This window comes from Nicotiana tabacum, chromosome 11 (assembly GCF_000715075.1).
Source record: "Nicotiana tabacum cultivar K326 chromosome 11, ASM71507v2, whole genome shotgun sequence".
NCBI lineage: Eukaryota > Viridiplantae > Streptophyta > Magnoliopsida > Solanales > Solanaceae > Nicotiana > Nicotiana tabacum.
Window position 1 is genome coordinate 154716517 of NC_134090.1, and position 23074 is coordinate 154739590.

At 37.7% G+C, this 23074-nt stretch overlaps 1 long non-coding RNA gene and 1 pseudogene across 1 annotated transcript; one reads left to right on the plus strand and one right to left on the minus strand.

Moving 5' to 3' along the window:
- The first annotated feature begins 968 nt into the window (after window positions 1-968).
- Window positions 969-1741, plus strand: LOC142166579 (uncharacterized). Its single transcript, XR_012696989.1, has 2 exons — window positions 969-1435; window positions 1513-1741. It is a non-coding gene; the product is annotated as an uncharacterized LOC142166579 (long non-coding RNA).
- A 12499-nt stretch (window positions 1742-14240) lies between these two features.
- Window positions 14241-21220, minus strand: LOC107787965 (F-box protein At5g07610-like; annotated as a pseudogene).
- Between the last annotated feature and the right edge of the window lie 1854 nt (window positions 21221-23074).

Here is a 23074-nt window from a genome sequence, read left to right on the forward strand (position 1 = left end):
GGTACAGTAGTTGTGACTCATTCACACTATATACATTTGGCTTCCGCAACAGCTCAGACTCTCCAAAAATATTATCGTATGCGTGTCGGATCCTCTAAAAATAGTATATTTTTTGAGGATCCGATACGGGTACGACATCCCGATCCCGTGCAACATCGCATTGAATACCCATGGTTTTATTGTGATAGACATGAGGTGACATGGGTTTCGATTGATGTCAAGCGTCTTAAAGTATGACACTACTTTCTTGACTATAATCTAGAATTACGTTATATGCAGCATGTTTTAAGTTCCCATTCAAATTATCAGAAGTCAGAACGGCGATGACGGATATCCGACAGAGACTTACAGTTGGAGGGGACAAACTCAATTGGCTTACAGATCTTCCTATTAATGTCATACACCAGATTCAGGATCACATGTCTATTGAGGATGCTGCAAAAATGAGTGTTTTGCATAGAGCATTGAGATATGTTTGGGCCTCAAACCCGAAACTCGTGTTTGATGCACAGTTTTGCACAAAGAGAACACCATCAGACATCATTAGTACAATTCTGTTCCAACACCATGGAGCCATTAAGACGTACGTTCCTCATGGATATATCGATCATACATTCTTAATTCCCAACACTTAGTTGTCGATGGATGGATGCTATTTTTGTCAAGGAATGGTCTCGTGAATCTCACTCTTCAGAATCAAAACAATGGCAATGCTCCTTATAAATTGCCTTCATATGTGTATGGTGTGAGACTAGAACGTTTTTGTTATGATACAATCATGTGAGAGTCACGTGGGTAGTTAGTTAGTTGAGAAGGTTGTTAGTTGTTGTATGTAAATTAGGGTAGTTAGTTAGTTGAGAAGGTTGTTAGTTGTTGTATGTATTAAGGGTACTTTAGTCTTTTCTTCTTGTATATATATATATCGGCGGCTGTATATGAGAGTGCAGAGCTTAGACTTGCACATTCGCTCATTTCTTTTCAATAACAGAAACCGTTTCTAGAACTTTCCTCCAATAACGAGCTCGAGGAATTCTTACAATTTGACAGTTTTGTCCTGTCAAACTGCATTTTCAGGCCACCATGCGGTTTTAGGGGTTTCCACATGCTCAAATGGATTCAACTTAAGCGAGTTGCCTTCGAATTAGACGTTGCAAATTCTTCCCTCTGGATGCCAAACCTTGAGATACTGCATTTTGAGCAGTGCAGTGATCTTCGTTTCTTCAATACATATTCCCCAATTTTTTTTTATTTATATAGCTGGGGCACTGTCACCCTTAAATTGGGTCCTTTCATGGACTGCCAGAAACTGAAAATATTTGCAATTGAATCACAACAAGTTTCACTGAACAGACAAGATAAAGCAATAAAATTGACAAATCTCCTCAGCAACTGGCCTAACCTCACTTATCTTTTCTTGGGCATATGCTTTCTCAAGGTAAGTAGCAAAAACGGATATATTTGCATATATTTGTAATGTTTTACCTTATCCTGATGTAGTTTTTGGTTGTGTAGTCTTTTGCTTCTGGTACTGGAGCAGAGAGTCTTCCCACGCGCCTCACCAGATTGAGATGTCTCTAGTTATCTGATTATGATTTTGGCAGTGAAGATCAAACATGTGCCCTTCTATGTAGTGGCGCGGAGTCAGAATTTTCGTTAAGGGGTGTCAAAATATATAAAAGTAAACATATCAGGAAATTAAGGCGAGTCAATACATAGTATATATACATATAATTTATTTTTTTATCTACCTACTGTAACGACCCGACCGGTCGTTTTAATAATTAACGCCTTGATCCCCTATTAACTGTTTTCCCCGTGTTTGTTTATGCTATTTTGATTTCCCGGGATGTTTGGTTTTGAGTTTCGAAGAGTTTTGGGACACTTAGTCCCTAAAGGAGAGCTTAAGTTTTAGAATTTGGATCCTACTCGTACCAGTGTGAAGAAAGCCTCAGAATGGAATTCCGTCGGTTCCGTTAGCTCTGTTGGGTGATTTTGGGCTTAGGGGCGTGTTCGGATTGTGTTTTGGAGGTCCGTAGCTTATTTAGGCTTGAAATGTCGAAAGTTGAATTTTCGAAGTTTCCGATTCGATAGTGCGATTTTGATATCGGGTTCGGAATGAAATTTTGAAAGTTGGAGTAGCTTTGTGGTGTTGAATGTGACATGCTTGCAAAATTTCAGGTCATTCGGACAAGGTTTGATTGACTTTTTGATCGAAAGTGTAATTTGAGAGTTTTTGGAGTTCTTAGGCTTGAATCCGATATTAAATTGGTGTTTTGATATTTGTTTTAAGCGTTCCGAAAGTTGGAACAAGTTTGAATGATGTTTTAGGATTGGTTGACATGTTTGGTTGAGGTCACGGGGTCTCGGGTATGTTTCGGATGCTCAACGGGTCATTTTTGGGACTTAAAAATTGCAGAAAAATTGCAATATGTCAATTCTGGTTTCCTTCTTCGCGTTCGCGAGTGGAGTCTCGCGTTCGAGAAGAAGAGCTGGGGCTGGTGGAGGTTTAACGCTTCGCGTTCGCGAAGTTGTTCCCGCGTTCGCGTGGCTGTGAGGTCTTATACCTACGCGTCCACAAAGATGGTCCCGCGTTCGAGTAGGAGGGGGAAGATGGTCACCGCGTTCGCGACAGGTACATCGCGTTCGCGATGAAGGAAAACTGGACCAAGCGAAGTTGTGCTTCGCGAACATGAGGATCCTTCCGCATTCGCGAAGAAGGATTTATCTGGGTAGAATATAAAATTTCAAAGTCGAGGGTTTAGCCATTTTTATCAAAACTAGAGCTTGGGAGCTCGGATTTGAGCGAGATTTCGAGGGATTTTCAGAGATTTCGATTGGGTAATGATTCCTAACTCATTTTCACTTATAACCCATTAATTTAAATGTGAATTCATCATCTAATTTCGGATTTGGGGTGAGAAATTAGGGGAAAATTTGGAAAAGTTCTTAGACTTAATTTTTGAGTTTTGATTGGGGATTTGACATTGGATTTGGATAATTTTGATATTGTTAGACTCGTAAGTGAATGAGAGTTCATAATCCGTAACTTTTACCCGATTCCGAGGCGTGAGCCCGGGGGCATTTTGGTCATTTTACCTAATTTCGCGTATTAGCTTAGAATTTATTTGTGGAATTAGTTACTTGAAGTTATATTTACATTATGCAATTGAATTGAATAGATTTGAGCCATTTAGAGTCGAGTACTCGTGGCAAGAACGTGGTTTCAGGTTGATTGAGTCGGTTCGAGGTAAGTGGCTTGCCTAACCTTGTGTGGGAGAACCTCCCTTAGGATTTGGTATTGTTGATATTTGAAATGCCTTGTACGTGAGGTGACGAGTGCATATTTGTGCTAATTATTGAAAATCCTATTTTCATTAAGTACCTTTAATTGTGTTTCCTTTCCTGTTTATACTACTTGCATTTTAAACATGTTGTTAGCTTAGGGAAGCATGCCTAATTGACTTTATTATTTTACTTGCTCAAACTGCCTTATTTAGATTATGTGTAGCATGCTAGGCTAGAAATACCTGTTTTACCTTGGTATGAAATTGAGTTTAATTGAGTATTCTTCGTGTTGCTGCTGTGTATTTACTTTGGGACTACGGGACGATATCCCGGGAGATCCCCTGCACATATATTGATTTGGACTGTGGTGCGGGATACCGAGAGATCCCCAACACGTATATTGAGGATACTAGGAGATCCTTGGGATACCAAGAGATCCCCAGCATATATATTGAGGATACTAAGAGATCCTCGGGATACTGAGAGATCCCCAACACACATATTGATGATACTAAGAGATCCTCGGGATATTGAGAGATCCCAGGTTGTTATCTCTCTGCTGAGCGCTGTCACACCTCCTTTTTCCGCCCTCGCGAGGGTACAAGGAGTTTTTTCCAATTAAAGGACAATCGAAACGGGATTTGTTTATTTATTTCAGAGTCGCCACTTGGGAGATTTAGGGTGTCCCAAGTCACCAATTTAATCCCGAATCGAGGAAGAGAATTAATCTGTATTACAGTCTGCGAACCAGAAATCCGGATAAGGAATTCTGTTAACCCGGGAAAAGGTGTTAGGCATTCCCGAGTTCCATGGTTCTAGCACGGTCGCTCAACTGTTATATTCGGCTTGATTATCTGATATAATACATATTATAAACTTATGTGCAAATTTTATCCCTTAGCCGTTTTTATTATTATATTTCAAAAGAATGTGAACATCGTTTAAAAAAACATGTCTTTGGATTGCGTCACATGAAATGCACCCGCAATCCAGAACACATTTTTATTCAATGTTTTGGGATTTGGATTTGGGTCGCATGAAATGCACACCCGAGTTTAAGAAGGTAAGATTATTAAAATGCGCGCCTAAAGCAATTAGCGTATTATTATTTCTGGGTAAGGCCGTGGAATTTTGCTAAACGGCTCATCCCGAAGTCTAAGTAATTTTAATTAAACATTTATCGAGGGCCCCGTAATTTGTGCGTTTTATTGGGCGAGGCTCATCTCATTTATTTTAAAAGGATAATCCTAGAGTGCCTACATTTTTTCTATTAAAATTGTCTCTATAAAATGAAAGAGAAAAAGTCTTAATTTATTTACATGCTTGAGTTGTTATAGTTGGGTTTCGAATATGATTCATAAATTCTGAAAATGATGCAAGCAGGGCAGTCCGTTGCCAATGCGGGCCCAGGCCCAACGTGTATGGCATAAAACTAGAGCTGGGTCGTCTTATTCACATGTTACTACCTAGTTACATTATACTAGGCATGTTCTCAGTTTGTCAAATTAAAAAAAAACTTAGCAATCTAATTTTAATCCTAAATCATTTACATGCTGAATTAACCAATATTATTTAACTAAACAATATTCCTACAAATTCCGAAATGGTCTATTCGTTTAATTTTTAACTAGACGGAGTTACTACACCATTTATTTATTTTTAGGCAATATATATAGATAGTTCATCCGTTAAGCTATCGTCAGATGTTCCACTGTATATATTAAATAGCTACATGATTCTGATTTTTGTAAGCTAAATAATTTATATATACAAATAAAATTCAGAATATAATTAAAATAAATTTAGAACTTCAACTCTTCATTTTCGTATTTATGCTTCCTATTTCAGTTTACAATAATCAGCGTGTCAGTTGTGTACCTGATATTGGAAGCAAAAGAAAAGGGAGATCAGCAGAAATTCAGTGGCATACAACAACAGCAACCCCAGCAACCAGTAACAACCAACAACGAGAAACTTAGTGACAGATTTTAAAATCAAGACAAAAATCCAGAAACACCAACAACAATCAACGGACAGAAGCAAAGGGAATCTTTTCAGATTTTGAAAGACTAGTTAGTGTTTAACCCTTAATTTCTGAATCCGTATATCAGAATATTTGGATTGTATATCAGGTGTATACTATTCTTCTTTTGAATTTCCAGAATGTTTTTCTTTTTATTTTCTGAAGTCTTAATATTTTCGGAATTTTTTTTCTCTCTTAAAATTTATTGTCTTTCTTCTGTATTCTGTCCCCCCTCTAAAATCTGATCAAGTTTCCTCATTTTATTTCCCATCCCAAACCCTTTAATCAATTAATAAAACAACCACTTTCTCCTACCAAACCCACTACTAGTTAAAAAATACAATTATTATTTATTTAAACAAACTTTTCTTGAGCCCCGCAATCCTACTATGTCTTGTCCCCCATGCCTACATTATTTTAATATTATTAACAAATTATTTAATTTTAATGGACAGAGCACTCAAAATAAACAATTGTTCAGAATTTTAATTCCAAAAATACCCCTTTGACCTTACTGAAATTACCAATTTACCCCTGAACGTACTGCAAATTACCAAACTACCCCCATCAGCTATAACCAATTCACCTAATCAATTCCAACCAAAATACAGCAAATACAACCAATTTCTAAACAATTTTCAACAACAAATTCAAACTAAATGATGAACAACAAAGAAACAAAAAATTATTTTGATTGAACAATATTTTTTAACAACAAACAAACCTACTTTCAGATTCAACAACAACAACAACAAACAAGTATATTCAGATTTCTAAATTCAATAATCATTTGAACTTAAAATTAAATCTAACAACATTACAACCAACAATTTCTATATTAAAACTAAACAAGATCATGAAACAAACTGAAGAAATAATCAAAAATGATAAACAACAAAGAAGAAGATCAAACTTATACTAATTTCGGATTCAAGAACAATCAAACAAAGTATGGACATAAATGAAAAGATTCAACAACAATAACAAGCAAGTTTTATTCAAATTCGAATTAAACTCGAATTAGGCTTAAACAAAATAAATAAACATATTCAAATCACTAAACTTCAAATAATCAATTGATCTTTTAAAATTAATTCCAACAAAATTATAACAAAGATACATTGATTTAAAAAAAAATAAAAACCAAAACATAACTTCACATTAAATCACTGAATTAAAAACGAACTTCAAATAAAAATGAACACGAATTAAATCTATATTAAACAACAAACAACGAATTCAAGCGATTTAAACTAAATCTAACAATATTAAAATTAAACTAACAATTCCTTTTTACAAAAATAAATAAAATTAACATGAAATAAACTGAAAAACAATTAATTAAATTTCCATTTGAATCTAAAAATTAAATCAACAAAACACATGAACAAACTAAAAAATTAATTCAACGATAAAACATGAACAAAACAAGAATCGAACATTTATCGATTTTAGATCCGAGAATATCAAAACAAAAATACGGGCAAAATGAAACTCAAACCTACTAACCGGATCGAAGCGACGACGAAGAAGATAGTTTGGCGTCGTTTGAAGAGGACACAACGACAATGATGAAAACAAGAACGCAGCAGCAACGACGAAGCTGGAAGAAGCAGAAGATGAAGTTGTGGTCGTTCATGGCTGGTTTGATGGCGATGAAGAAAATGAAGATTGAAACAATGGGGTTATGGGTGATGATGGTCGTGACGATGACGGAGCTGGAGGTCGACTGGGCAGTGTCGACGATGAGTCGTTCGACTGAAGGAGACGACGACGAAGTATCAGAAGGAGCAGCAAACGCAGCAGTAGCGTAGCAACATCATTGACGGGCAGCAGCAGACGCAGCAGTGGCGGAGCAGCAGCAGCAGACGCAGCAGCGGCGGAGCAGCAGCAGCAGGCAACAGTGATGGATGTCGTTGGTTGTTTGGATGATTTCGACGTGAGTATGGCTGGTTGCTGCTGGGTTGTCGTGAGGACGATGAAGCCACGAGAGGAGGGGGCAGCCATGGCAGCTGTAGTTATCGTGGTCGATAAGTTGAGTCGAGGAAGAAGAAGACGCAGCGAGGGGTGGCTGTTTGGATGTGCAGGAGCAGGAGTTCATGCTGTGCATGTGTGTGTGTGTTGAAGGAGAAGAGGTGGGGGAGAAGGGAAGCCATGGTTGGAGCTCGGAGGTTTTGAGAAGATGAAGAGAAAGAGAGGGGGTGGGTAGTGTAGGTTTAGTTTTAGGGTTTTTTGGAGTGGAAAATGAAAAATGGGAAGATGGGGATGGGTTTTTGGGGTTATGGACCGGGTTGACCCGGTTTGAAATGGACCGGGTCTTAGGGAAGGTTGGGTATTTTTTTGGGCCTGTGGCTTGAATTTGAAGAAGAGCCCAATTCCGATTCTCTTTATATTTTTTGCTCTATTTTCTTCTACTTTCTAATTAATAAAACTAAAATTCTAAATTAAGTTATAAACTAAATTAAATTATCAAAAATACTAAATAATTCCAAATAACTATTATCGCATATTTAAATAGCAATTAACGATAAAATCGCACAATTTAGATGTTAAATGCTAAAATGCAACGTACATTATTATTTTTTTTTTTATGATTTTCTCATTTTTGTAAAACAAACTTAAATAAATACTAAACGAAAATGTGACATATTTTATTTTTTTATATTTAATCTAACAAATAAACATGCATAGAAAAAATGCAAATAATTACACAGAAATGCCACGAAGAACACAAAAATTGCACACAAAAGAAAATTATTTTATTTTGAATTTTTGGGAGTAATTCTCTCATAGGGCAAAATCACGTGCTTACAAGCGGTATTCCTTTTGTGATTATTTTGTCTTCGTTATAGTTGTTGTTATTCTTATTATCCTGTGTTACTTCTAATTATTAGCATTTAATTATAGTGTCGTATTCTATACTGCTTTATCTCGTTTTTCAGCTATAATTAGTAGGGCCCTGACCTTCCTCATCACTACTCGACCAAGGTTAGGCTTGGTACTTACTTAGTACCGCTGTGGTGTACTCATGCCCTTTCTGCGCATGTTTTTCATGTGCAGATCCGGGTACTTCGACTCAGTCCCACTACCTTTGAGGCGAGGCGATCCTCCAGAGACTTCAAGGTATATCTGTCGCGTTCGCAGACCGAGGAGTCCCTTTTCATTCTCTCTTATAATTTTAGCCCTTCTATATTTATCTTGATTTAGACATTCTGGAGTTAGAGTACAATGTAGTATTCAGAGTTTGTGATTTCATGAGATTCCGGGTTTTGGGAATTGTTCAGTTTTTGAGATCTTGTATTGGTATATGCCGAGTGGCATCTTAAATACTTCTATATTTGTTTATCTTCAGTTTTATTAGTTTTTCTGTATTTTGGTTCGTTTTCCGCAATTGTTAGGCTCACCTAGTCGTAGAGACTAGGTGTCGTCACGACAGTTCATAGAGGGAGAACATGGGTCGTGACAAGTTGGTATCAGAGCTCTAGGTTCATAGGAGTCATGAATCATAAGCCGATTTATTAGAGTCTCGCAGATCGGTACGGAGACGTATGTACTTATCTACGAGATGCTATGTAACTGTTAGGTAAATTTCCACTTCATTTGATTTCCTTGTCGTGCGAGATTTTTGATATCACAATTCTAAACTTTTGTCTTCTATTCTCTCACAGATGGTGAGGACACGTGCTACCAGAGATGATCAGGCACCCGCTCCTCCTACTGGAGCCGTCAGAGGCCGGGTCCAGGGTAGAGGCCGAGGACACGCACGTGGTGCAGCCAGAGCACCCGTGCGAGCTGCCACCGAGGGGCCACCAGCAGTTTCAATAGGAGTCCAGACACCTGATACACCTACTGCTGCTACTACTCCTGCTCTCCAGGAGACTCTTGCACAGTTCATGAGCATGTACACCACTCTGGCTCAGGCAGGGTTGCTTCCCCTTGCTGCAGCCACATCTCAGACCAAAGGAGGAGTACAGACTCCCGCCGGCAGCACCCCTGAGCAGCGAGTGCATGTTGATCAGGTCCCAAAGATTATTCATGTACAGCCTGCAGCCCCAGATTAGCCCGAGGACAGGGCAACGACTTCCGAGGATGAGCAACTGAGGCTTGAGAGGTTCAAAAAGTACAAGCCTCCTATATTCAGTGGTCTAGCATCAGATGATGCTCTAGGATTTCTAGATGAGTGCTACCGTATCTTCCGTACCATGGGTATATCAGGATCGAGTGGGGTTTCTTTCACTACCTTCCAGCTTCGAGGAGCCGCCTATTAGTAGTGGCATACCTATGAGTTAGACAACCTGGATGAGGCAGCTTCCCTGACTTGGACTCAGTTTTCAGATATGTTCTTGAGAGAGTATGTTCCTCAGAGCCTCAAGGATGCATGGTGCGCAAAGTTTGAGCATTTGCGCTAGGGTACTATGACTGTCTCGGAGTATGCTGTTTGTTACACTAGCTTGGATAGACATGCCCCAGCCTTGGTTTCTGCTGTTGGCAGCCCAACTGATGACTCATCATGGAAACACACAAATTCTTACATTACACAGCTCGTACATTGAACCAGCAATAACTCAATTACGTAACACAAATAAGAAAAATCAAAGTGGAAGAATTTTCTAACAAGTGTAACATGTGCAACAACAAAAATATAGTTTTCATAAAATTGTTCCATAGAGAAAAAAGCAGAACCCGAAATAAACACTAGGAAATGGTATCTCATATAACATCCGCTGCGGCGTGTAGCCCGCTCCCAAATACTCATCAAGCCAAGATGCTCGGGTCCACTGATCATATGAATACTGATATCAAGCACAACATTTTTGCTCAAGTATAACTGTGGGAACAATGAATATAAGTAATAAAATAGGAGAGAAGCAAGCACATATAAGGTGCAATGAGCAAATCAACATCACGAGGGCTATCTCACCTGTATCTCCATAAGGCCTGAACAGAATTATAACATGCGGGGGAAATAATCATACAACCTCACTGCCTAACACAACATAGAAGAGTAGCACATAACATAGACTAGGGGCGCAAATAGTATTCACTCTGCCTGATAACATAACCATGATGACAATCCACAGGAGCACACAAACTCGACCTAATAAATATTACATATTCTCGCTGACCTTCCAAATAGGCCCAAACCAAATCCGGATCCTTCCCAAGTAGGTAAATATTCTTCGAAAAATCAACAGCAACCTATCGATAATACATGCCATTAATTACCCCATTCTCAACATTTCTTCACAATCCACTAACAAGAAATAGCCCACATACGGGGACACCTAGTCCCAAAACCTCAGGAATACTAAAGATTCCATACCCTGACTCAACTATGCAGATCAAATGGCTGATACATCACTCACCTTCCATCATCCTGTCTAAGCACCCATATAAGATTCCGACCGCGCAACAAAACATGAACCTCAAAAGCCTCAGAACCGAGTAATCACCATGCTACCAGCCATGCACTGCAAACCAAAACTTAAGGCTCTTTCCAAAAATGCACACTCTTCACATATGGTGGCTAACAATGCCACCCTCTATTAATTCCAATCACTGATCCAGGAGAAACCGCAATTTACCGCATATTCCTTACGCTCATAGAAGACAGCCAACTCAAGCCGTTGACAAAACCACCGAGAACCCCTCCGAGATCTGCCCGCACGCAGTTAAGACATCAGGACCGTACCTCCCCAACTCGACCAAGTCACACCAACAGCCCAATCCCAAAGTGCTGCCTCAAATGCCAGAAGAAAATTCCTATTTCAAGGACCAATCACTTTATCGCTATGCTGACCCAACACCACAGAGCTGACTCATTTCTTCGGATAGTCGATATGCAATAATCCCAATCAAAGTCCCAAATACAGATAATCCCAACACGAACCACGTAGTCAGAAGCTCATAAACCACTGCATTTCCTCTGAAGCACCCCGTCATGCCGCAACCACGGCACCTACGCTGAATAGACATTCTATGAATCTGAAGTTGTTCCTCCGACTTACCTTGATGCTGAAATGTAGATCCATTATTGGCGTAGAAATATTGCAAGCTCCAATATCATCTCATGCAAAATCTCGATCCTTGGACAAATGCAAAATCCGGGAATTCACCAATATTACATATATACATGCCTCCAGCCCAAACTGATATAAGTCTGACTCTGCAATTTGAATGCCGCTATTGGACTCCTCCACTTGGCACAAAGCCATGGGAAACAACGTTTGATAATCCACAAAACTACTCTTCACAGCTCGTACAACACAAATCACACAGTACTCCAATACCGCCAACTACTCCCAATCAATACCCACCTCGTGGCTTTGCCAAAAACTATGACGACTAGTCAACCAATTAAACCTTCCCAGCTCGCACTCATCAACCAGATGTCGGAAACCGTTGTGCCTCCATACGAACAACAGAATTGTCTCTCAATACCTCTAGGTCTTCAGTTTGAACAACATGTTGAGACAATGTCTGAGCATCCCTGACTCCTTCGTAGTCCGTTGGTAGCATCACGAACCACCGACGTATGGCGAACGCTAAGAGCATAATATTATACACGAGTGGATGTAAAGGAACATAAGTTATATACTTCGAGCTGAATCAATATCGCACGATAAGGAATGAAACAAAAAGGAATTTCCTAACAGTTTTGTAGCCTCTCGAAGATAAGTACAGACGTCTCTGTACCGATCCGCAAGACTCTACTAAACCTGCTTGTGACTCATAGCAGCCATGAACCTGGAGCTCTGATACCAACTTATCACGATCCAAAAATCCTTCCGAATGAGTCATGATAGCACCTAGTCTCTAAACTATGTAAGCCTAACATAAACTGAAATAACATTGATGCTTACTAACTTTAAAGTAACCAACTCTGAATAAATCAAAATTTCCAAAACCGGTGGTACAAGTCACAAGCCTATCTAAGAGTAATTTCACAAAATAATACATCACTGCCCCGAAACAACGGAGCAAATAGAAGTAAATACAAATGAAGGTGACTTCGAGACCTGCGAACGTTGTAGCAGGTTTACCTTTAGTCTCCACCGCGATAACCCGCACAACTACTATCAATCCACCTGGATCTGTACACAAAAATATACAGAAGTGTAGTATGAGCACACCACAGTGGTGCCCAGTAAGTATCAAGATTAACCTCGGTGGGGTAGTGACGAGGAAGAGTCAAGACACCTACTGGTCAAATGAAATGAACAAGATATGATAATAAAACATCAAGATAAAGATAACGAAGCAATATCAACTGCGGAGAGAAAATCCAAGTACAAACAGTATAAACAATAAGGGAGAACACGAATAGCAACGAACGAAAACCAAATAAACCAAGCAATTCAAAACTGACGTAATAAAGATGGAGACAAGTAAGAATGTATCCAATTAAAGAAAACAATGTCAACTCAATCAATCACATCATGTTTAATACATCATCCCGATCATTTCAATCCTCGATTTCTCATATCATAATCTCAACTTTCGAACTTTCAGCACATATGGCACCTCGTGCCCACATATTTTCCATCTCACTCTTAACAACAAAATTCACATGATATACAATACAAAATGTCCTTACAAATGCACTTAAGATGTTCAAGAAGTCATATTTACATAATATAAATTAAATTTCAATTTCTAAATAAGTTTGAAAAATCGGCGAAAAAAGATGAAGTTATTTTTAGAAATCATTCGAGTAAGAAACCTCTATGGGGCCGATTATGATTTTTATCACTTTCACTATATATATATATATATATATATATATATATATATATATATATATATATATATATATATATATATATTTCATTAAACCTCTATGGGGAAGGTTAGAAAGATATTTTTCAAAGGATATTTCTGAGGATGAAAGTTTAACGAAGTGATTTGATTTGTATCCTGTCTTTGGAGACATGCGGTATCCTCTGTGGTGCCATGATGTGGTATATGTGATTTCTTACTGCTCAGACTTTATTTACTTTTATTACTTACTGGGTTGGAGTACTCATATTACTCCATGCACCTTGTGTGCAGATTCAGGTATTTCTGAGCTTGGTGGCAGTTTCATCGGAGTTAGCAAGATAGTTGCCTGGCGATCGCGGCTCTGTTTTCTCCCTCTTTATTCTTTCTTATATATAAATTGTGACTTTTTCCCGACCATATTGGTCTTGATGCGGTTAGACAGTTGTAATAAATGCTCATGACTAGTGACACTCCAATGTCAGGCTTGTATGTCATTTTCGCACTGTTCATTCAGACTTATATTATGAAATATTTGTGTAATTAAAGGCTTAAAAATGACTCTTAATGATTAAAGGGTTAAAAAGGGTGTTGTGTCGGCTGGCCTTGTATTCACAAAAGACGTCATCACGATCAGGTCTGGGTTTTGGGTCGTGACACACAAGTTCAAATTCCAAGTGTAACCATCTAGTATTTTTTTATTAATACCCTTAGTAGAAATTTCTCACTCCTCCGCTGTTAACATAACTTGGGAGCCAATCAGAAGAAGCAGCCAGCTTTTTCTGGATCTTGTTTTTGATTTTTTGGATTCTATGAGACTAGAGATGTAGGTTAGCCTAGTGCACAAACTATTCTTCATTCTAACCAGGTTCGAGACCCGTGACCTATAAGTCAACACAGAGACAATTTTACCGTTGCTCAAAGGCTCCCTTCAAATATGAAACTAGAGATGTAAGTTGACAAAATGTAGTTACAGTATGGCACTTTTTGCAGTACCTTGTTACTAGTTTAAGGAAATTTATGTTTATAAAAGAAAATTAAAACTTAGAGATGCAGCGAACAAGGCAGTGGAATGATAAACCAGACTATATGCCACTGCTTGCTGTTATGTTCAGCTTGTGGATTCAAATTCCACCCACTCGTAACTACCAAACAACCAAAGAGTAGCAGATAGTTGCCCACAAAATATATTGTGACATTACTGAAGTAGGAAGATGAAAATCTAATTCTATTACTGAAATGATAACATGATAGTAAAAAAATTGAAAGCTAAGAGCTGATATTAAGGTTTTCAAGCATCTTTGAAGAAGTCTTCACATGAAGTGCCGAAGAGATAACCTTTTCCAGAAGAAACTCAAAAGAGGAAAGATAAGTCCTCGAAAGCTGCTGTTACGAGCACTATTTTGGATGAATAGTCCAATCTTTAACCGGAATCAAACTTTCAGCATACTGATAAGCACAAACATGATTAAAACGTAAAGTATCACCTATTTCACCAGGCAACTCGCGGACTACTTTAGCAGTTTTAAGCACTAAGTTGTAGGCGACCACCTTTCCGGGAATAGTTAGCAGAAGGACTGAATCTTCTTCACTCTCTCCTCGAATCACAGACAAAATGGAAAATGCATATTGTGCGCCATATGATGTCTGCTTAACTATCTCAGGAAATGCTGAAATTAACCGAGCAAGATGAACACGATACTTTACTGACCACTTCCAGGTATCTTTGTCTAACTCAAGCACATTAAATTTCTTAGCATATAGGCTTTGAACCTGAATAAGATGCAAATGGCCACCCCATTCCCCAAAATACCTAATCTTTTCGCTACAATATCCCTGAGGTCTTGGTGGCATATTTTTCACAACGACTTCCTCTGATTTAGCATCAAAGTAAACGGAGGAGTATTCACCAATCCAGTGAATTCCACCATTCCAAAAGACTCCACTATCAAAGCGCATACCATAAGGTGGAGAGAAACGACAACAAGATCTCCATGACTTATTACCTGGCACATACACACTCACTTCATAATCTGAAGTGCCAAAAAAGTGACCCTTAAAAGTAGTACCCAAATGCTTAATACACAAAGCTTTGTAATAGGATGGTTCTGAAGGATCAAATATCAAACTATATCCATAAACCACTTCATAATACATGACATAGGGGTCGGCAATTTATGATACTCATTCTTTGCAGGATTGTAAACGATACCAAGTTTGAGTTCAGATACTTCACTTTTGGTGGAGATCACACACATCAACAAGCCATTGCAAGACTGTGTAACCTTGATCCCATCTCCTATTTGCAGCCACTTCAAGGAATTGAAGAGGAGTTAGGCTAGTTACATTATCTGTGAGTGGAAGGGATTCAACTTTTTGGAGATTGGTTAGGCAATTGTAAAAGTAGATCCCAGATGGGGTTGGAGCACTAGAAAACGCAAGAGTACGACAATGACTAACCCTAAATTGCATACTGCTAATGATTGAGAACCAAAGTTTGCATACTAGACTGAACTTGATGAGAGATCTTGCAGGCAAACGGAGTAGAATCTCAGATAAAAGGTCAGCATTTCCAGAGATGACATCCACCGCTGCAGTAACAACAAGTCTTTTGTCTATGTGGCTCTCCTCCATTGTCAGTCTAGGAACAAAACAATGAATCAGTTTTCAAACTCGAACAGACCTGATAGATACAGGCATGGCAAACAACTAGCAAATATGATATGCTATTCTAGACTGAATAAGACTTGAATTTAAAATTTACTTGCAGCCTAAAGCTGTAGCTCAAACGATCATCACCTATAATACTAATACGCAGTACGAACCTGAACAAGCCAAATGTTGGGAAGCGTATCAAGCTAATAGAAAGAAAAAAATATTTAAGAGAGAAAAGCAATAAATTGCACAAGACAAGACAAAGACAAGATTTACGTGGTTCGACAATTTTTGTCTACTCCACGGCCATACAAAGAATAGCTCTTTATTAATTGAAGAGAGAAAGAAGAAATTTTGGGATGATCTACAAATGAAAATGTAGACCCCTATTTATAGGCATTTGAATACCCTGCCGAGATAAGCGCTTACATCATAAGAATGCCGATGTAAGTGCTTACATCATAAGAATGCCGATGTAAGCGCTTACATCACAAGAATGTCGATGTAAGCGCTTACATCATATTTTCATCTCTTTTTGATTTTTCTTTCTTTTGTTTTGTCTACTTTCACATACAACAATAGGTTTGGTCCTATCAATCTCCTCCTCAAACCTATGTTACATCAAGAAGAAAATAATAAAAAGATTTGCTATTCTCTGGTGGCGCCTTCACGCTATCAGTCTTGAAGGCCAACTGAGGCAGTGCACAGCCTCAGTTTGTCAACACCGACAACTTTGGTCAACATGTCTGACGGGTTCTTTGATCCTGGTATCTTCTGTAGGGAAAAAGTTCCTTCATTTATCAACTCTCGGATATGATGATACCTCAACTGGATATGCTTCGATCTTGCATGAAACACTGGATTCTTGGCAAGATGAATTGCACTCTGACCATCGCTGAAAAGCTCACAATTGTCCTGCTCTTTACCTAGCTCTTTAAGAAAATTCTTGAGCCAAATCATCTCTTTTCCAGCTTCTGAGATTGCCATGTACTCTGCTTCAGTGGTAGATAGAGCAACACTTTTCTAAAGTTTGGACATCCAACTAACAGCAGTACCACCCAAGGTGAACACGTAGCCCTTGGTACTTTTTCGACTATCCAGATCGCCGCCTAAATTTGCATCAGCAAAACCTTGTAAGATAATATTGCTCTTTTTAAAACAAAGTGTCATACCTGAGGTGCCTTTGAGATATCGCAATATCCATTTTACACCTTCCCAATGCTCCTTTCCTGGATCTGACATGTATCTACTGACAACTCCAACAGCATGGGCTATGTCAGGTCTAGTGCAAACCATAGCATACATCAAACTTCCTACTGCTGAAGCATACGGAACTTTGGATATGTATTTCCTTTCTTCGTCTGTCTTAAGTGATTGGTCCTTTGACAGATTTAGATAGCTTCCGAGTGGAGTGCTTCTGGTCTTTGCATCATGAAGACTGAACCTGCTTAGTACCTTCTGTATGTACTTTTCTTGAGACAATTTTAAGGTTCCTTCCGACCTGTTTCTGCTAATCCTCATCCCAAGCATTTGCTTAGCTGGTCCTAAGTCTTTAATTTCAAACTCCCCTGCCAGTTGTTGTTTCACCAAATTGATCTCATTTATGCTAGATCCTGCAACCAGCATATCATCAACGTACAACAATAAAATAATATAGGATTCATCAAGATTTTTTATATAACAACAATGGTCCATCTCACATCGTATGAAACCATTTTTATGCATGAATCCATCAAATTTCTTGTTCCATTGTCGGGGAGCTTATTTCAAACCATACAAACTCTTCTTCAACTTACACACAAGGTTTTCTTTACCAAAAACTTGAAAACCTTCAGGTTGCTTCATGTAGATGTCTTCTTCAAGGTCACCATGCAAGAAAGCAGTTTTAACATCTAGCTGCTCCAAATGCAAATTTTCTGCAGCTACTGTTGGTAGCACCAACCTGATAGTAGTTAATTTGACTACAAGAGAGAAGATCTCGGTGTAGTCAATTCCTTCCTTCTGCTGAAAGCCTTTTACTACTAATCGTGCTTTGTATCTCTTCTTACCATCATGCTCTTCCTTGACTCTGTACACCCACTTGTTCTGCAATGCCTTCTTTCCTTTTGGTAACTCCGTAAGTATCCATGTTTTATTCTTTTGAAGAGAATTCATCTCTTCTTTCATGGCTAGCTTCCACTTATCAGAGTCTATCACCTACATTGCTTCAACAAAATGATCTGGTTCTCCAGCATCAGTAAGAAGTAAATAGTGAAGAGAGAGAGAGTTAACCTATCTGGAGCATTAGTGACTCTTTTAGATCTCCTCAATGTAGGTTCATGAGAAACAGAAACCGAATTTGATTCAGGTCCTGATTCCAGACTTGGTTCTGCATTTGATTCTATCTTTGGTTCCGGTTCTGATCCGGGTTCGGCTTCTAGTTCTTCTTCAAATTCGGCTTTTGGTTCTTCATCTTCAATTTCAGAATCAGTTGTAATCCCTCTAGCCATTTCATTTTCTGAGATTTCTTCTAACTCAACTGTTTCAGACATTGTCTGTTTGCTGGTGCTGGTTGGTTCTACTTCAAGCTTGTCCTTGTACATCACATTTTCATTAAATGTGACATTCCTGTGTCTTAGAATCTTTCTATTCTGATCATCCCAAAACCGATAACCAAAATTATCATCACCATAGCCAATAAAGAAACATTTCTTTGCTTTAGGATCAAGCTTATCTCTATAATTAGAGTTTACATGCACATAAGCAACACAACCAAAAAATTTCAGATGTGAGAGAGTTACCTTCTTTCCTGTCCATACCTCTTCGGGAATTTCAAAATTCAGCGGTACAGAGGGTCCCCTATTTATGAGGTAAGTTGTCGTGTTAACAGCCTCAGCCCAAAAATACTTCGGCAATCCAGAATGTATTCTCATACTTTTGGCTCGTTCATTCAGGGTTCTGTTCATCCTCTCAGCAACACCATTTTGTTCCGGTATTCCAGGAACTGTCTTGATCATTCTGATCCCATTCTCCAAGCAAAATGCTTTGAACTCTTGGCTATCATACTCTCCACCATTGTCAGACTTAAGATATTTTAACTTTAGAGTTGTCTGATTTTCAGCTTCAGCTTTCCATCTTTTAAAGGTAATAAACACATCAGATTTATTTTTTCAGAAAATAAACCCATACCTTTCTTGTGGAGTCATCAATGAAGGTGACATAATAGCGTGAGCCTCCTAGAGAAGTTACAGGAGCTAGTCCCCACACATCTGTATGCACTAGTTCCAGCTTCTCTTTCTTTGGCATCCTTCCCACCTTTGAGAAACTAACTCTCTTTTGTTTCCCGTAAATGCAATCTTCGCACAGACCTAATTCAACATGTTTTAGGTTTGGCAACTTTTCTTTGGATGCCAAAAACTTCATTCCCTTCTCACTCATATGTCCGAGCCTCCGGTGCCACAATGTTGTATCACGACCATGATCAACTGTTGCTATAGTATCTCTTTCTATTGCAGTTGCATACAGTGTTCCCCTTTTGAAGCCTCGTGCCATAACCAAATTCCCTTTGGTTATCTTCCACGATCCGTTGCCGAATGTTGTTGTATATCCTTTATCGTCAATCTGACCCATAGATATCAGATTTTTCTTGAGGCCAGGAACATGTCGTACATTTTGCAATTTCCATAGCGTGCCTTGTGAAGTCTTTATATGAACTTCACCTTTTCCGGCAATGTCGAGAGGTTCGCCGTCTGCTAGATAAACTTTCCCAAATTTTCCAGCAATATAATTATGCAATAATTCTTTGCATGATGTAGAGTGAAAGGATGCACCTGAGTCCAAAATCCAAGATTCGACTGGACTGTCTGCACAACAAATTAGTGCATCACCGACTTGTTCAGCAATTACATTTGCTGAATTTTCTTCCTTCTTCTTCTTTGGTTCTCTACATTGACTACTGTAGTGACCCTTTTTATCGCAATTCCAACAAGTAATGTCCTTGCGATTTTTGGATTATCCTCTTCTCCTTGACTTTGATCTGCCACGACCATAACTCTGTCCTCTTTGGTTAATTCTCCCTCTGCTATCGGTACTAAAAGTAGATCCTGGGGAATCACTTGATTCTCTTCGACGAATATATTCGTTTAGAACCAAGTCTCTAATATCATTCAATTTGAGTTTGGTACTTCCTGATGAACTGCTAACTGCAGTTACTGTTGCAGACCAACTCTCCGGTAGAGATGATAGTAGAATCAACGCCCTGATTTCATCATCAATTGTTATATTAACAGAACTCAACTGAGTTAATATTGTATTAAACTCATTGATATGTTCCGTGACTGATCCACCTTCTGTCATTTTTAAGTTGAACAATCGACGCATCAAATAGACTTTATTTGAAGTAGATGATTTCTCATACATATTTGATAACGCCTTCATCAGGCCTGTAATGGTCTTCTCGTTAATGATGTTAAACGCCACATTTCGTGTTAGCGTCAAACAAATCACACCAAGAGCTTGGCGATCTAATAGATCCCAATCCGTTTTGGACATAGTCTCCGGTTTCACCTCGGTCAGAGGTAAGTGTAATTTTTTCTGGTACAAATAGTCCTCTATTTGCATTTTCCAGAATCCAAAATCTTTGTCATTGAACTTGTCAATCTTAACCTTCCCTTCTTCCGATGTCATTTTTCACAAAAACAATTTATGTGAATAGTTCTTGTGAATAGTAACGATGATCAATAATGCCGCACTATTCTTGTGAATAGTACCTGCACCAATACTGTACTTTTCTACCAGAATTACACTGTCTATGCTCTGATGCCAGTTGTTGGGAAGCGTATCAAGCTAATAGAAAGAAAAGAATATTTAAGAGAGAAAAGCAATAAATTGCACAAGACAAGACAAGACAAGATTTACATGGTTCGACAATTTTTGCCTACTCAACGGCCACACAAAGAATAACTCTTTATTAATTGAAGAGAGAAAGAAGAAGTTTTGTGATGATCTACAAATGAAAATGTAAACCCTTATTTATAGGCATTTGAATACTCTGCCGAGGTAAGCGCTTACATCATAAAAATGTCGAGGTAAGCGCTTACATCACAAGAATGTCGATGTAAGCGCTTACATCACAAGAATGTCGATGTAAGCGCTTACATCATATTTTCATCTCTTTTTTATTTTTCTTTCTTTTGTTTTGTCTACTTTCACATACAACAATAGGTTTGGTCCTATCAAAATTAGAGCATATTTTGCAGATGCTAGCAATCACGCATTTTGGATGTGTCTGGTATCTCAAACAATAGCATTTGCTTACCTTGGATTGTTGAAATCATTTTCTTCTTCCACCAAAAGGGGAAATATGACCTAATTCACTTCTGAGTTACTTATAGGCAAAAGTCAATTTCATTTACAAGCATCTCAACTTCTCTTGCTTTAGCCAACATTTCCACAACATTGTTAATCTTTAAGATAAATAAAAAAATCATAAAGACCCTATGATCAGTACTCTATCACAAGGGCAGAAGTAAGGATAACACCAAAAATACAAGAATACAACAATAAAAACATATATATATATATATATATATATATATATATATATATATATATATCGGTCTATACAGATAGGACCCCTTAAATAATTTATTTGGGCTCCCTAAAAAAAATATATGGAGACCTTGTAGCTTTGGTTGAGTGTATGGCTAAACTCTCTCTATGAGTTTGGAGACCTCGGACGAAAATTGCCAGCTGCATCTTTAATGTTTTTGTTTCACTTTATTGATTCCAGCCATAATTTATACTTCATAATCAATTGGTTTACTTTTTAGAATTCAATTTTAGTTTGATACTTAGAAGTCAACTTATTTTTTTTATTCGTTTTCAAGCCTCTCCCTTAAAACAAAAAGGGCCAACGTGTAGCCCCTCTCTCCACTAGTTGAAAAATATGAACTCTTCTCCTTCCTTCCAACGATCACTTTTGACAAAGCAGCAACATATGTCAACTTTGACAACAGCGACTAGGAGTTTGTATTTTGATGATAAGTTATCATAATCGTTAAGTTTGCAAGAAATTGCACGTTGAACTTTGTCACTACTAATTGGCATATATAAAGATATTAGTGCACACGTCCTACTCAAATTATGGGTCCACCTCTACTCTATCATGCCTTGTACAATTAACATATGTCACCTATTTTTGTACTTAAACAACAACGGCAACTAGGCTTCGGATCCAAACAAGTTGGATCAGTCTTACAGATCTTCATTGACCACATTACTCCATTTAAATAAAATATTTTTCAGGGAATACATAAATTCTTGGAAAATTATATCACCTACACCTTTATGTCAAATAATGAAGGAACATTTTTTTTTATATAGAAAGACATCCTTTTTGGTGCCTTTGATGAAGCAAATAAGGGAAAATAGGATAAACCTAGAAAGATTTAACACTATAATGTTACACAGTACAAGGAAAATAAATTTTTTAAAAAAACATTCTTACCGTTTGAGAAGAAACAGAAAAAGGCCAGCAAATGCAACAAGAATTCTCCAAATTCAATCCATTGATAACAACAAGAATTGGGGATTCTATGCTTGTAGTGGTAGTTTTTTTGCTTTTTTTACCGAATAAAAGGGAAACCAACGGCGAAATGGGAATATGGGGCCGTGAAAGAGTAAATATGTGGAAAATAAATTAAGGGTTTATGTTTACTTTCAATTAAAATTTCTTGACTTGAGTTTTACGAAAAAGGCGCGAAAATTTTCACTCTTCGCGGTCATTATAAATACATATTTTTATTTATATATAGAAAATACACTACAATAAAAAGAAACAAATAATGCATAACTTGTGTAGTATTTTCTTTTCTAAAGTTCTTGTCCTCCTCTAGATAAATGAACAATAAGTTGCATTGTTCGTGTAGGCTATACCAATTTTTATACTTTAAAAAAAAACAATGTCAAATACTGATATGTTATTTTAATTATTATTGCAAATCATTATTTTATGAAGTTCATTAACTATTATATATGTGTGTTTAGTTGAATTTGAATTACTTTATAGAGCTCTTAAGTTATATGTACAGTACTACTAATGTAAAATGTATGCACAATCATACCACTTACAAGATACTTACTAATTGCTTGTAATAACTTTACTTAAATAACCTAAAAAATGTTAAATAACGTGTTATTTCCTCCGTCCCAAATTATCTTATGGTGTTTGCCTGGGCACGAAATTAAGAAAGAAATAAAAATAATTATAACTTATGATATAAAATAAGATATAAATATTTGTATGGCTACACATCATCTTATAAGGGTAGTATAAGCATTTTAAAAATTAAATTGTTAGTATTAATTATAAAA